The sequence below is a fragment of the Saccopteryx bilineata genome, chromosome 5, assembly GCF_036850765.1.
Source record: "Saccopteryx bilineata isolate mSacBil1 chromosome 5, mSacBil1_pri_phased_curated, whole genome shotgun sequence".
In the NCBI taxonomy this organism is placed as follows: domain Eukaryota; kingdom Metazoa; phylum Chordata; class Mammalia; order Chiroptera; family Emballonuridae; genus Saccopteryx; species Saccopteryx bilineata.
The window spans coordinates 1,490,246-1,502,947 of record NC_089494.1 but is presented as its reverse complement, the minus strand read 5'-3'; the positions used below and the strand labels follow the sequence as shown (position 1 = coordinate 1,502,947).

Genomic DNA, 12,702 nt, shown 5'->3' with positions numbered 1-12,702 from the left:
TAGAGACCAAGATCTCAGTGCCGGGTGTGCTCACCGCTCCTGGGGCATCACAGCTTGTGGGCCTTCTCAGCAGACGCAGCCAGGGAGCAGGGCGTCTGCCCCATCACTGCTGTCATCATGGGGCCATCCGGGGCTCGTGGGCAGACCCCACTCACCCCAGTGTCATGGCACAAATCATTCCCCAGCGGTTAAACCCTCAAAACACACACTACTGTCCGTTCACAGAAATGAATCGTGGAGTCAGCAAATAGGCTGAACGATCAGAAATTAAGAAAGTGCCCGTTCGTCACGCCCTGCCCTCCTTCGTGGACCGGCTGTGTGCGTCCATGGGCGCCTCTGTCCGGGACGACGCCACCAGACCATCTCCTGTGCTAACAGGTCAGGAACATGCCTAGTCTTGCACCCTTTCTGTGAGTGCAGCAGGCTGCGTCCTGATGCAGGACTCCGAGCAGCATGTTCCTCTGTCTCCTTGTAGGACATCGGAGCTCTTCCCGGTGTTGGTGGGGGGGGTGGCTTGTTTGGCTGGTGCATCCTACACCCCGAGGACCCTGCAGGGCTAAGACGGCATCTGCCCCTTCGGTTCTTTTCTTAGCATGTCCTCCTAACACTAGGGAATCCCGGGCCAACAGCATGCACCTTGTTTCTGCCCTGGTCTCTGCTGTGACGCTGACACTTCTACACCGGGTTTTCATGCACCATTGTCCCCGCTTCAGAGCATCGTGGCAGCCGGAGTCCCGTCTTCCAGTTCCCTCCATCCTTAAAAAGTCTTGTTGGTTTTTTTTTTGTTTGTTTGTTTTTTGTTTTGAAGTATTATCCAATCTTTTAGGTGTTACTTTGTGTTTATTTGGAGTCTAGTGACGGTAACATTGTTTTATGTGTTTGTTGCCGTTGATTCTATCCTTCGCTCCTTTTCTACCGGGAACCTTCCCCTTTTCTTTATTGCTTTATAAAAGATAATCAGTATAGTCCAAGGATTATGGAAAAGTAAGAAGTGTTCTGAGCTAAATGTACAACTATATTAAAGGGGGAAAAAATAGGGTTTGGGGAAACAAGGCGGGAAAGAGGAGCAAGTGATACAACAGCCCCCCCCCCCCCCCCCCCCCGTGAATCAAGGCCCCGCTCACTTCAGAGTCTGATGGCAAGTAAATGAAATGAGGGCTAATTGAATAGAAACCAAGCGTCGCGGCAGCTCTGACATCTGTCCCAGCTGCAGCGGGTTCGGCGCAGAAGGAAACAGCATCCGTGACAGAGACCAGGCTGCCCGTGCTCTGTGGTGACTGTCGGTCCCCCCCCACCCCCCTCCCCGGGCTGCTGGGGCCCATGCCTCCAGTCACACAATACGATGGTGAAAGCTCGCATTTGCTCCTGTTGGGACGGCTGGTCACCCAAACCTTGTCTCCTTCCTTCACGTCCCAGCCCAGAATATTCCAGACGAATTAAGGGGGTCACTGTGGAAGGGGGATAATGACAGCAAGTCCCTGAGCCCGTGGGCAAGGCCTTGTGACACTCTGGGCATCGGGAGGATGAAAAGAAAGTGGTTTCGCTGCACGCAAGCATCGGTTCCTGCGCAGCACACACAGCAACGCCGCGTGTTGTTAGAAAGTAAGATCACTTCTTACTTTTCCATAATCCTTGGACTATACTGATTATCTTTTATAAAGCAATAAAGAAACGGGGAAGGTTCCCGGTAGAAAAGGAGCGAAGGATAGAATCAACGGCAACAAACACATAAAACAATGTTACCGTCACTAGACTCCAAATAAACACAAAGTAACACCTAAAATATTGGATACTGCTTCAAAACAAAGAAACCAACAAGACTTTTTAAGGATGGAGGGAACTGGAAGACGGGACTCCGGCTGCCAGGATGCTCTGAAGCGGGGACAATGGTGCATGAAAACCCAGTGTTGACGTGTCAGCGTCACAGCAGAGACCGGGGCAAATGCCCAAGGCAAACCAGGGGAAGAAAACCTTCCGCCGAGGACCGGAGACGTTCACGCTGCAAGCAAGCTTCACGCTGGCGGACGCTCAGGGCCGCAGGGGTTGATCAACAGTGGAAATCTGAGTGTCACTTCAGGGGAAAGGGCCTCGCTTGGCCGAGGACTTCTGGGCAGTTGTCCAACGAGCTTCACGCCTGTAGGGCCCCCAGGGACTCGCCCTGCTCACGGGCTCGCCTGCCCAGGTCCTTGCCTCCTTGCATCCCAGTAAGGCTGTCCCTGACGGCTTTGTCACAGGGCGCTGTCCCCACTAACCAGCATCCCTATCCCGTCTCTCCTTAAGGTCTCCACGGGACTCGTTAGAACAGACACCACCATGTTTCTCACGGGCTCTCTGCCTGTCTCTCCCGCAAGGGACAGAACAGCCCGCACGCGGAGTGCGTAGACCCTTTGGTCACAGTTGTCTCTCTGGCCTGTCGGGGTGGCTGCCCACAGGACATGCACAGGATAGGCACAACTGTCATCCGGGCGAGCAGACCCAGCGTCCCAGCCCACCCTCAGCAGGGGTGCAGTGTGGGCTGTCCAGTGTGGGCAGCTCACTCGGGAAGGGGCTGAAGGTCACGGTCAGGACGCTTCTGGAATCACGGAGCCGGGGAAGAGCCCACCTAGCTGTGCCCGCCGGCTCTGTCCTCTGTGTGCCGTTCCTGGCGGCCACAGACCAGCAGCCCCAGTCCTCCCCACGGCGGCTCTCAGCTGCCAGTCTAACCTGGGAGACGGTCCCAGTCCAAGAAGCTGACAGCTGCCCAGGTGCCCTGGGACCCATCCTCAAGGACCCAGGGCCAAGCCCCTATGTGCTGGCTTTTACGAGTGTTGGGTGTTCAATGCAGTGAGACTCTGGAGTACAGAGAACATGCTTGCTCACATGTAGAGTGCACTCTGTTATACTGCCAGGCAGAGCATGGTGTCCACTGGGTATGCCATCTCTCCAGCAGTGACCAAGTCACAACAGCGGTGCTGGAACCTGGTGGGCTGAGCCTCCTGGTGCTGCTCCACCACCCCCAGGAAAGAGTGCGTGTATGTGTGTATGTACTATGTTCATGAGTGTACCTGTATGTACATGTGTGAGTGTGTACTGTGTCCATGTGTGTGCACAGCTGTGCATGTATGTGGTATGTGCCTGTGTCTGTGTATGTGCTTGTGTGTATGTACTGTGTTCATGAGTGTGCATGCATGTACATGTGCAAGTGTGTACTGTGTCCATGTGTGTGCACAGCTGTGCATGCATGTGGTATGTGCCTGTGTCTGTGCTTGTGTGCATGTACTGTGTTCATGAGTGTACATGCATGTACATGTGCGAGTATGTACTGTGTCCATGTGCATGCTCAGCTGTGCATGCATGTGGTATGTGTATGTGCTTGTGTGCATGTACTGTGTACATGTATGTACATGTGTGAGTATGTACTGTGTGCATGCGTGTGTAGCTGTGCATGCATGTGGCATGTGCCCGTGTATGTGCATGTACTGTGTACATGTGTGTACATGTGCGAGTATGTACTGTGTGCATAGCTGTGCATGCAAGTGGCATGTCCATGTGTGTAGTGCCGTGTGTGTGCACATATGCATGTACACATGCATATGTGTGCACATGTGTGCATGCACAAATAATTGAGAAAACATTTGGAAAGTGGGGTAATTTTATGAAGTAGAAATGTGCTCTCCTGACTCCATTCCAGCATAAACAGCAAAGCCAGGAGAAGGTGTGCTCAGAGACCACGCTGTCCGGAATGGGACTTCCACCTCTGTCTGCACCTGTCATGTTGACATGGGCTCTTCCCTGGGGAGTCCTGGGGACCCTCAGGGCCCCTTGCCCTTGTTACTACCCACCCTACAATGTGAACAGGTTTCCCTAAGGGGCAAACACCAGCCGCAGATATAACCGTCTCTGGTGGTCACCCACTGTGGGAAACTCGGAGGCGGAGGCTCTCCCTACGTCAAGGGCCCAGAAACGCAGCTCCGGTTTAGAGCTGGCAGACTGCGAGGTTACAGCCAAGGCCCACGACTGGTTTCCTTTAAAGCCTCATGGTTTCATAAGAAGCTGACGTCAGCCAGCTGGGTGTTCACTACTGTCCTTGCCTGGAAATGTCAGGTCCAGCAAAGGAAAGGTTCACCCCAGGCCAGTAGCACCTTCGGGGGGGGGGGGCTGACCCTTGCCAGAGGGTGTGGACACTGTGTGTTTCCCCACAGATGCACCCAGATGGAGTCCCACAGCCTCCGCCCCTCGTTAACTCTGTTTCTGTGGATCTCATTTGACTTCCAGATGACTTTAATGATTGCTTTTAAAGGAGCACATCTTGCCCCTGGCCACCCCCAGGCTGCACCAAGTGATCCTCTCTGAAGCCACGGGTGTGTTTTGAATCAAAACTGCCTGCCTGACTGCCAAGATGTGGGCTCGGAGATGCTTCTTTGACTTTTCTGGATGCCACAGAGGCAGCCGCGTTCTCCGGGGGAAGCAGGACTCTATCCTTCAGGATGCCACAGAGGCAGCCGCGTTCTCCGGGGGAAGCAGGACTCTATCCTTCAGGATGCCACAGAGGCAGCCGCGTTCTCCGGGGGAAGCAGGACTCTATCCTTCAGGATGCCACAGAGGCAGCCGCGTTCTCCGGGGGAAGCAGGACTCTATCCTTCAGGATGCCACAGAGGCAGCCGCGTTCTCCGGGGGAAGCAGGACTCTATCCTTCAGGATGCCACAGAGGCAGCTGCGTTCTCCGGGGGAAGCAGGACTCTATCCTTCAGGATGCCACAGAGGCAGCCGCGTTCTCCGGGGGAAGCAGGACTCTATCCTTCAGGATGCCACAGAGGCAGCCGCGTTCTCCGGGGGAAGCAGGACTCTATCCTTCAGGATGCCACAGAGGCAGCCGCGTTCTCCGGGGGAAGCAGGACTCTGTCCTTCAGGAACACACTGGGCAGTCGTGGTCACGTACGGACCCGACCTTGTTGGGCCCAGGGTCCTGCCTTCCGGGATGGTGTTCTGTGTGGGAGGGAGGAGACACATGAGTAGCCCACATCCTCGTGACCAAGTCCTCCTCCAGGCTGGGCACTGGGCTTGCCTGTGGGAAGTTCAACACACACCCCAATTTTCTACCTGAGCCAAATGAGGGAGCGGTGGCTAGTGGTCAGGGTCCGAGTTGGGGTGAGTGCTCTGGAGCCAGTCTGCCTGGCCCCTTGCCTGGCCCCCTGCCTGGCCCCCACTACACACTCCTGGACAGTCCGAACCTCAGACTCTCCATCCGGAAAAGCAGGGCCTCGCGGAGCAGAGGTCATCCGGGGGCAGTATCGGTGCCCCTGCTGGTCCTAAGCTCTCCGTATCAGCCAGTAACAATGTTGGTGATAACAGCAGTAACAGATGATTTAGTGTGACTTAATGTGGCCAAAACATTACTGCATATGTCACCTCTGACCATCACCGCAGGGGCTGGAGGGGGTAGGGGAGGCGTTCTGCTCCCCAAGGGAACCGGGCTGAGCCAGGGCACTGGTCCGAGACCACAGGTGAGAGAGCCGGGGTCATTGCAGGGTCTCCACCAGCCAGTCTGGGCTCAGCTTGCAGACTCCCAGGCTGCCCGCACGTCCGTCGGCTCCCAGGGCGTAGGCCCGAGGTGAGGGCCCGGATGGGCTGTCTAAGGTGTGTGGGCCCAGAATGCCAAGGGCCGGTGAGTTCCGGCGCCGTGACCGGGTTAGGGCGCCAGCGCCAAGTAATGTCAGGAGCAAGATGCATGGGGTGAAGAAGGGGCTGTTTCCTTGGCAACAACAGCTTTTCTCGATGACATTATGTTTTGTTTTTCCACATAAATTAGCAGTGTTGATGGCAGGGGCACTGGGCGAGATGAGACGGTTTGTGAGGTCACAGTCGGCACACAGCAGGGCCAGGATCGAACAAGGATCTTTCCAGCCCCCAGGCAAGGTTCCAAGACTTGAACATGCTCTCAATTAAAAGACATATCCTGGAGGATTTTTTTTTTCCAGAAAATAAGAAAGGATACCCAGAAACTCTTCTGCATGAATTACACACACTAGCTTTAGGGCACATTGAAAGACTTGAACATGGGAAGGAAGGAAACGGTGTCCTCGAAGCAGAACAGGGAATATGTGCCCTGTAGTCGCGGACACGGGACACTTTGTTCCTCCCGGTCCTGGGTCCTGACCGCAGCCGGAATGTCCCGGAACCCGGGTTCTCAGTGTAGCAGTTACACCGAGTAGAGGGGCTTCTGTTGGAACGTCAGGGGCTGGAGAAAGGCCCTGAACTTGCACTTGGAAAGCAAGGGGTCAGGTGGTGGCCCTTCTTGGAGCAGCCCTGGGCCTTGTCCCCTCAGCTGTAGACAGGACAAGAGAGTCCACTCTGTGGGTGTCCTGAGGACAAAAGGAAGCGACGACGTGGGTACCCAGCACAGGCCTGGCACGGAGCAGTCCGGGGGCACGCGCTCAACCGGGTTAGGAAAACAGGCAAACACACGACTGGGGCTGGGACTCTCGCCCCCAGGGAGGCTGGGCCGGGGCAGGTCTGTAAAGTGGGAAGATGACGGAGGGACCGCCAACCTGCAGCCACCTGCTCTCACACCCACGGCCTCTCGGCCCCCCCCACAGGCCCGCCCACATCGTCATGGCTCCACCCAAGGTCCTATGACCCCGCCCACAGGTTCTCAGCTATGCCCATGGCTCCCTGGCCCCGCCCATGGCCTCACAGCCCCGCCCATGGCCCTGTGACCCCGCCCACAGTCCCACGGCCCCGCCCATGGCCTCGTGGCCCTGCCCACTGTCCTGGCAATCAGCCTCAGCGCAGCCTCCCCGCGCTGCTCCTTTCCATCCCTGGCAGAAGCGCTTTGAAGTGACTCCAGCGCTGGGTTCCAGGCGGGAAGCCGCCGAGCTAACCCAACCCCAGGCCCCCGGTGCCAGTACATTTTGAATGGGAAAATGCACCGACCCGTCCAGGTTTTCCATTCAGATTGGACCCCTGCCCTGGTCTCCGTCCTGATCCAGAAGTGGGAGAGAATCGGACCCAGAGGACTGGGTGCTGGGCAGACCCTGTCGGGCGAGGCCAAGCACCACCGGGCAGGGGAGACTCCTTGCGTGTGAGAGCCCCCAGTGACCCCCACAAGCGACGCTGCCCGGGCCGGAGCTCGCACAGCTGCCTTGGACGCAGGAGCCCAGAGCATCCCAGGGCAGGCACAGGGCCCCGGCCCGGCCCAGCCTGTGAGGGAATTGTGTTTATACAGCGGCAGAGGCAGGGCAGGCGGCCAGCCTGGAGGAGGCTCCCCTCTGCCTGAGGGAAGAGATGCGGAGGAAGAGCTTGGTGATTAAAAAGCCTCCTCTGTCGGTGTGGGGATGTCATTTCTGGGCCTGTTCTTCCCCTTTACGGGTAGATGAGGAAAGATCAGACAGTGGTGGGAAAACTCCAGGAAAATAATTCACTGCAGTTCTTGCGAAGTGAGTCCTTCAGAGAAGGACTGCTCCCCATCCAGGGTCCACCGCAGCCCAGCCAGCCGGCCTAAAGGCACTTGTTTATGCTCATGGCTGAGAGAAAGGGTGACCAGTCACCCCTCAGAGGTGAGGCCCTGGGTCCCCTGCTGCCCAAGTGCTACCTGCTGACTTCTGGGAAATTGTCATTGGACAAGGAACCCCCCTGGTCCAAGGTTATGCCCCCAGGGGCTGTCCAAGGTCAATGACAGGCTGAGGCACAGAGCCCCTGGACCCACCCACTTCAACTGGGGACAGTCCTGAAGAGCCAATCTGGCTGCACAGCTGGGGGGCACCAGGGCCTCTGTTGCTGCCACAGGGCGAGCCAGCACCCCCCACCCAGTCTGAAGGCTGAACAACCTCACCTTGTTTATATATTTTCACATCAATTTCTAAGGAGTAACGCTCTGAAGTGGGTCTTCAGCCACAAGTGACTGTCTCTTCCAGGAAACCCTGCTGTCTCGTTAGCATTAGAGGAAGAAGCGTTAGTCCCTGGAAGGGCCTAGGAGTTAACAGAGTCCAAATCCCTGGCATTACAAGGCGAGGAAACTGAGGCCCCAGAGACACTTAGTGGGTCTGGGAGGTCCTGCACGTGGGGCAGGGCAAGAGCCTGGGGGTGACTCGTGGGGGCCTGAGCACGTTGGGGTGGCTCTGCAGGATAAAGGAGGTGGCCTGGGGGTGGCTGGACACCCTGGACTGAGGCTGCGAGGCCCTCATGCCCAGGCGGTGCCTGCCACCCGTGGGGAGGACATCCTTGGCTAACAGCATCCATCCAGAGTCTCAGGAGACTCAGTCGCCTGCCCAGGCCATACAGCAGGTGACCGTGGGCTGGGATTGGACAGGCATCCAGCCTGCACCACTCAGGTGACGCCCCCTAAACCCTGCCGGGCTCCCAGGTGGGAGGTGCCATGCTTGCCCACTTCCCACAATGGCTCTGAGGGAGGTGGTTCCGGCTGGCATGAGAGAGAGGCCTTGAGGGCCAGACAGGAGCTTGTGCGCCTAACGCCCCACAGCTGATGACCTCAGCGTCCAGGCTAGCCTAAGCACTGCTCGGTGATGGCAAATCTCCGTGGACTAAGGGGCCGCTGACATACATAGAGGGCCCATGTGGGGGCCTGAGGCTGGGAGGGTGACCTGCCTGCAGGCCTGGGGCCACAGGACCTCCATGTTCAGGTGAGGGCCTAGCAGCCATCAGCCAGGCGACCATAAACAACTAGACATGGTGCCCGTGAGGGTGTAGGAAGCCACTGGAACACTTGTGCCCCGGAATGAGCTGTCCCTCTCCTACCTGACCCATGGCAGGGTCACCCTTGAGGGACTGGAGTGCCCGAGAGGCATGGCCAGGGGACACTCAGAAGAGGTGGCACTCGGCAGAGTGGGTGCGTCACGCCCCACATTTCTAACGTGTCCCAGGGCCAGAGGGAGACCCAGTGCTTCCAAGTGGGAGTCTTGCTCTTAGGGACAGGAACGCAGGTGCCCGAGGACAGGGCTTTGCAGCCCAGCGAAGATGAGAGGGGGCTGGGACCTAGGACAAGGCACTTCAGAAGGGCTTGAGGCCAAGACCTGCTTTCAGGTCCAGCTGCCCCACCACACAGGGGCACGTCCTGGTCACCCTGTCCTCTGCGTCCTTTAGGAAACACCCCACCCCCCACCATCCTCACAGAAACGGCTCTTGGAGGACGTTAATGGGGAAGGGGACCGAAAGGTCTTAGGGTGCAGCTTGTCACCCTGGACCCGATCCCGGCACCAGAACTCAGAAGATGCAATGACTGCCTGGGGCTGCTCCCAGACCTCCCACCTCCTCCGAAGCAAGTCCCTGCTGCCAGCCCAGCACAGCCTCCTCCTCCCTCTGCTGCTGTGGGCACCCAGCAGCTGTCCTGGGCTGGTCCCATGGTGGGTGTGGCCAAGCCTGGCTCCCAGTGACCACTTGTGCCCACAGCTTCCTGCCCTCCTGGCTTCTCTCCCCGGCATGGGGCTGCCAGCCGCTCCCACAGAGCTGGCTGTAGGGGCAGCGAGGGGACTCGGAGGAGAGACTGTGCTCCTGCTTGTCCTCGGGTCCTGCTGAGCAGAGCCCAGCGCCTCCTCCTGCGCCTCAGCCGGAGAAGGGCTGACCACCACCGCCTGGTTCCAGCTCTCACGAGGAGCCGTGAGGATCTGGAGCCCAGGCCTGGCTCGGCAGGGAACCCCCGCCCCAGAAGCCAGGTGGGCGTTGCAGGTGTTTGCCCGGCGGGGCTTGGCTCCAAGGAGCCATTGAGAGGTGGAGCGAATTGGCTGCCACCCACCTGGAGGAGTTTTCTGGTGTGGGTGCTCAGCGGGAGGTCATGACATCCCTCTCCCGGTGTGAGTGTGTTGCTGGTGGAACTCGGGAAGCCGCTGCAGAGGCAGTCTGGCCATTGTTTCCCAGTGGCCCCTGGGAATGCTGGATCTGCCCATTCCTGCCCTCCTGCTCAGGGCGTGGGCGCCCGCGCCGTTTCCCCAGCAGAGGCCGAGGCAGGTGGGGACCCGGGGAGATGTCGGGAGGCCCTGAGTTCATGGCATGTCCACCAGCCGTGGGCAGTGACAGCCAGTTCAACCTGCCTGCGGGTGCCTCAGGAGCGACTGCAGGGCGCCTCCCAGGGGAGAGGTTGTCACTGACCCCAAAGGGTCTCAGTTCCAAAAACAGGTTGATTGGAGAGGACTGGGGGGCAGAGGGCACCGGTGGGGCAATGAGCGGAGGCGGGGGCTGCTTTGTGCAGAGTCCTTGCAGCTGCTGCCTCAGAACAAACCTCAGTGGGGTGTGGGCACCAGCGGGATGGACAGGGGACACCCCACCAGTGGGGCCCCCTAGGGATCTGGGGCCTTTCCTGACCCCAGTCCACTGACGGCAGGATGGCAGAGAGCCCAGGGTGCTCGCTTCAGGTGAGCGGTGTGGGTGAGGGTGTCCCTCCGGGAGAGCAGGACTGGATCTGGGCACCCCAGAGAGCCTTCCCATCCTGACCCGAGGACCCCAGCCTCCAGCATCACTCTGGACTCCTGTTCGGAGGTGGAAGAAGAGCAGGTACATGTCTCAAGGCACGGCTGGGTCACGGGAGGCGGCTCCCATCACGCGCCTTGAACTTGCCCGTGCGCACACTGAGGGTCCGGTGACCCTCCGGCTGGTCTGCAGACCCCAGAGCTGAGGTCACGGGAGGCAGCTCCCATCACGCCCCTAGAACTTGCCCGTGCGCACACTGAGGATCTAGGTGACCCTCCGGCTGGTCTGCAGACCCCAGAGCTGAGGGTGAAAACAGTCCAGCCCTGAGGGTCAGTAGGCCTTGATCTCCTTCCATGGTCTGCCCCTGGGTTCCCACTGGGCAGTGCAAGCGAGGAGACCACAGCCACCCAAGGCAGCCGTTGTCCTGGCTGAACCTGAGGCCTGGGCCATGCTCCTGGTGGTGCATCCGGGCAATGGTGTCCGTGGGTGGGATAAGGTCCTGATGTTCTTCTGGGAGACAAGTGGTTTCGGGTCTTTGCAGGAGCCGTCTTGACGAGGAAGGCTCTGCTCTGGGGGCCTCCAACTTGGGGCAGTCGTGGGAGGGCCACCAGTGGCTCTTCCGGTTGGACTCTTAGAATCCCCTCGAGTCCGGTTTTGGGGAGGCCATCTCTCCTTGGCCACAATGCCTTTGGGGTCAACAGGCCCCTTGTGCTAGGTAGCACCTTGGATGGCTGGGTGGGTTGAATGGATGTTGGGATGAACGATGGGTGGGTGGATGTAAGGATGTAAGGTAGGCATGCTTTCTTCTTAATTTTTTGAGCGATATTAGGAATCTTAGTGTCTGTGAACATAGCCAAGGGGGGCCACAAGCCAAGGAGTGTGGGAAGCTTCTAGAAGCTGGAGAAGACAAGGCCGTGGATTCACCCCTGGAGCCCATGGAAGGAACTCGGCCCTCCCCCCTCCTCCCGTTTTCAGGGGCGGATCCTCAGGACGGCTGAGCGAGGCTCCGTCCGCGGTCTTCCCCTGCCGGGAGCACCAGGCCCGGAAAGGGCTGTGCTGAACCCACAGCCGCTGACATCGTGCTCTGTCATCGCAGCGTGGACAAGGTGCTTCTGTTTGGAGAGGTACCAGCAGGAGGCCGGGGCGCAAGATCCACCAGGGCCCATGCGGAGGGGAGCCGTGCCATCCATTCCGGTCCTGCAGGCAACTCTCACTGACAGCGTGGGGGGGGGCCGGGGCGCGGGGGCGGGGAGGGGGAGGGGCGGGGAGGTGTGGGGGGGGCGGGGAGGGGGAGGGGCGAGGGGGGCGCGGGGAGGGGGAGGTACGGGGGGGGGCGGGGGGGCGGGGGCGCGGGGAGGGGGAGGGGCGAGGGGGGGCGCGGGCGGGGCTGCGACCCCATTCCCCCAGCCTGGGCTCTGAGCTTCGCGCAGCCCGCGTCCCCGCCTTTCGGAGCCTCTGGAGACGGGGCTCCTCACGCACGCTCCCCGGGGCTCCGGGGAAAACCGGCATTTCCATCCTGGCTGAAGCCGCATCCTCGGCACTTATCCCAAACAAAGCATCCTCCTGTCCACGGGGCAGCAGAGAACGGAGCAGCCGCTATATTTTTAACCAAAAGCCACTTCCTGTTGCCATGGCAACCGCGTTCTAAAATTAAAGCCGCAGCATACCCCTGGGTAGGTGCCATGAAAGGAACGTCTCCCTCCGATGGCCTTCATCCGCTCTGGGGGGTTGGGAGGGACCGGAGTCGGTGTTCCCGGCCCACCGCGCGGTCCTCCCAGGCAGGGCCACACCGGGGCGGCTCTCCCGGTGCCTGTCCCTCCGCAGCCGCGGGTCTGGCCCTGCCGTTACCGCCCCCTGGCCTGCTCCTTCGTCTGCCCTCGAGGGTGCCTCGCCGGGAGGCGGATGGAGAGTCCCCGGTCTGGAAGCCAGAACAGAAGCACGAGCCACAGGGGCAGCCGAATCGAAGCCCGGCTTTGGGAGGGTCCCTGGTGATCCTGCCGTCACCTCCCAGAATGCTCCCACCTTTACTTTATTTTTCTTTACTATTTACTGATTTTAGAGAGAGAGGAAGGGAGAGAGAGAGAAAAAAACACATCAATTTATCATTCCACTCATTTATACACTCATTGGTTGATTCTTGTATGTGCCCTCACCGGGGATCAAACCCACAACCTTGGCGTATCAGAACGATGCTCTAACCAAATGAGCTACCCGGCCAGCCCCCCTCCCCCTCCCGGAACTGCAGAGCCACCCACCAGGCTTGGCCACCCCACACGGGACACCGGTCATGGCCCTTGACTCTCA

At 59.2% G+C, this 12,702-nt stretch overlaps 1 long non-coding RNA gene across 1 annotated transcript; it reads left to right on the top strand.

Annotated features, from left to right (window-relative positions):
- Positions 1-9,432: 9,432 nt before the first annotated feature.
- Positions 9,433-11,616, top strand: LOC136306216 (uncharacterized). The gene is made up of 3 exons (XR_010725620.1): positions 9,433-9,647; positions 10,313-10,482; positions 11,495-11,616. It is a non-coding gene; the product is annotated as an uncharacterized lncRNA (long non-coding RNA).
- The last annotated feature ends 1,086 nt before the right edge of the window (positions 11,617-12,702 follow it).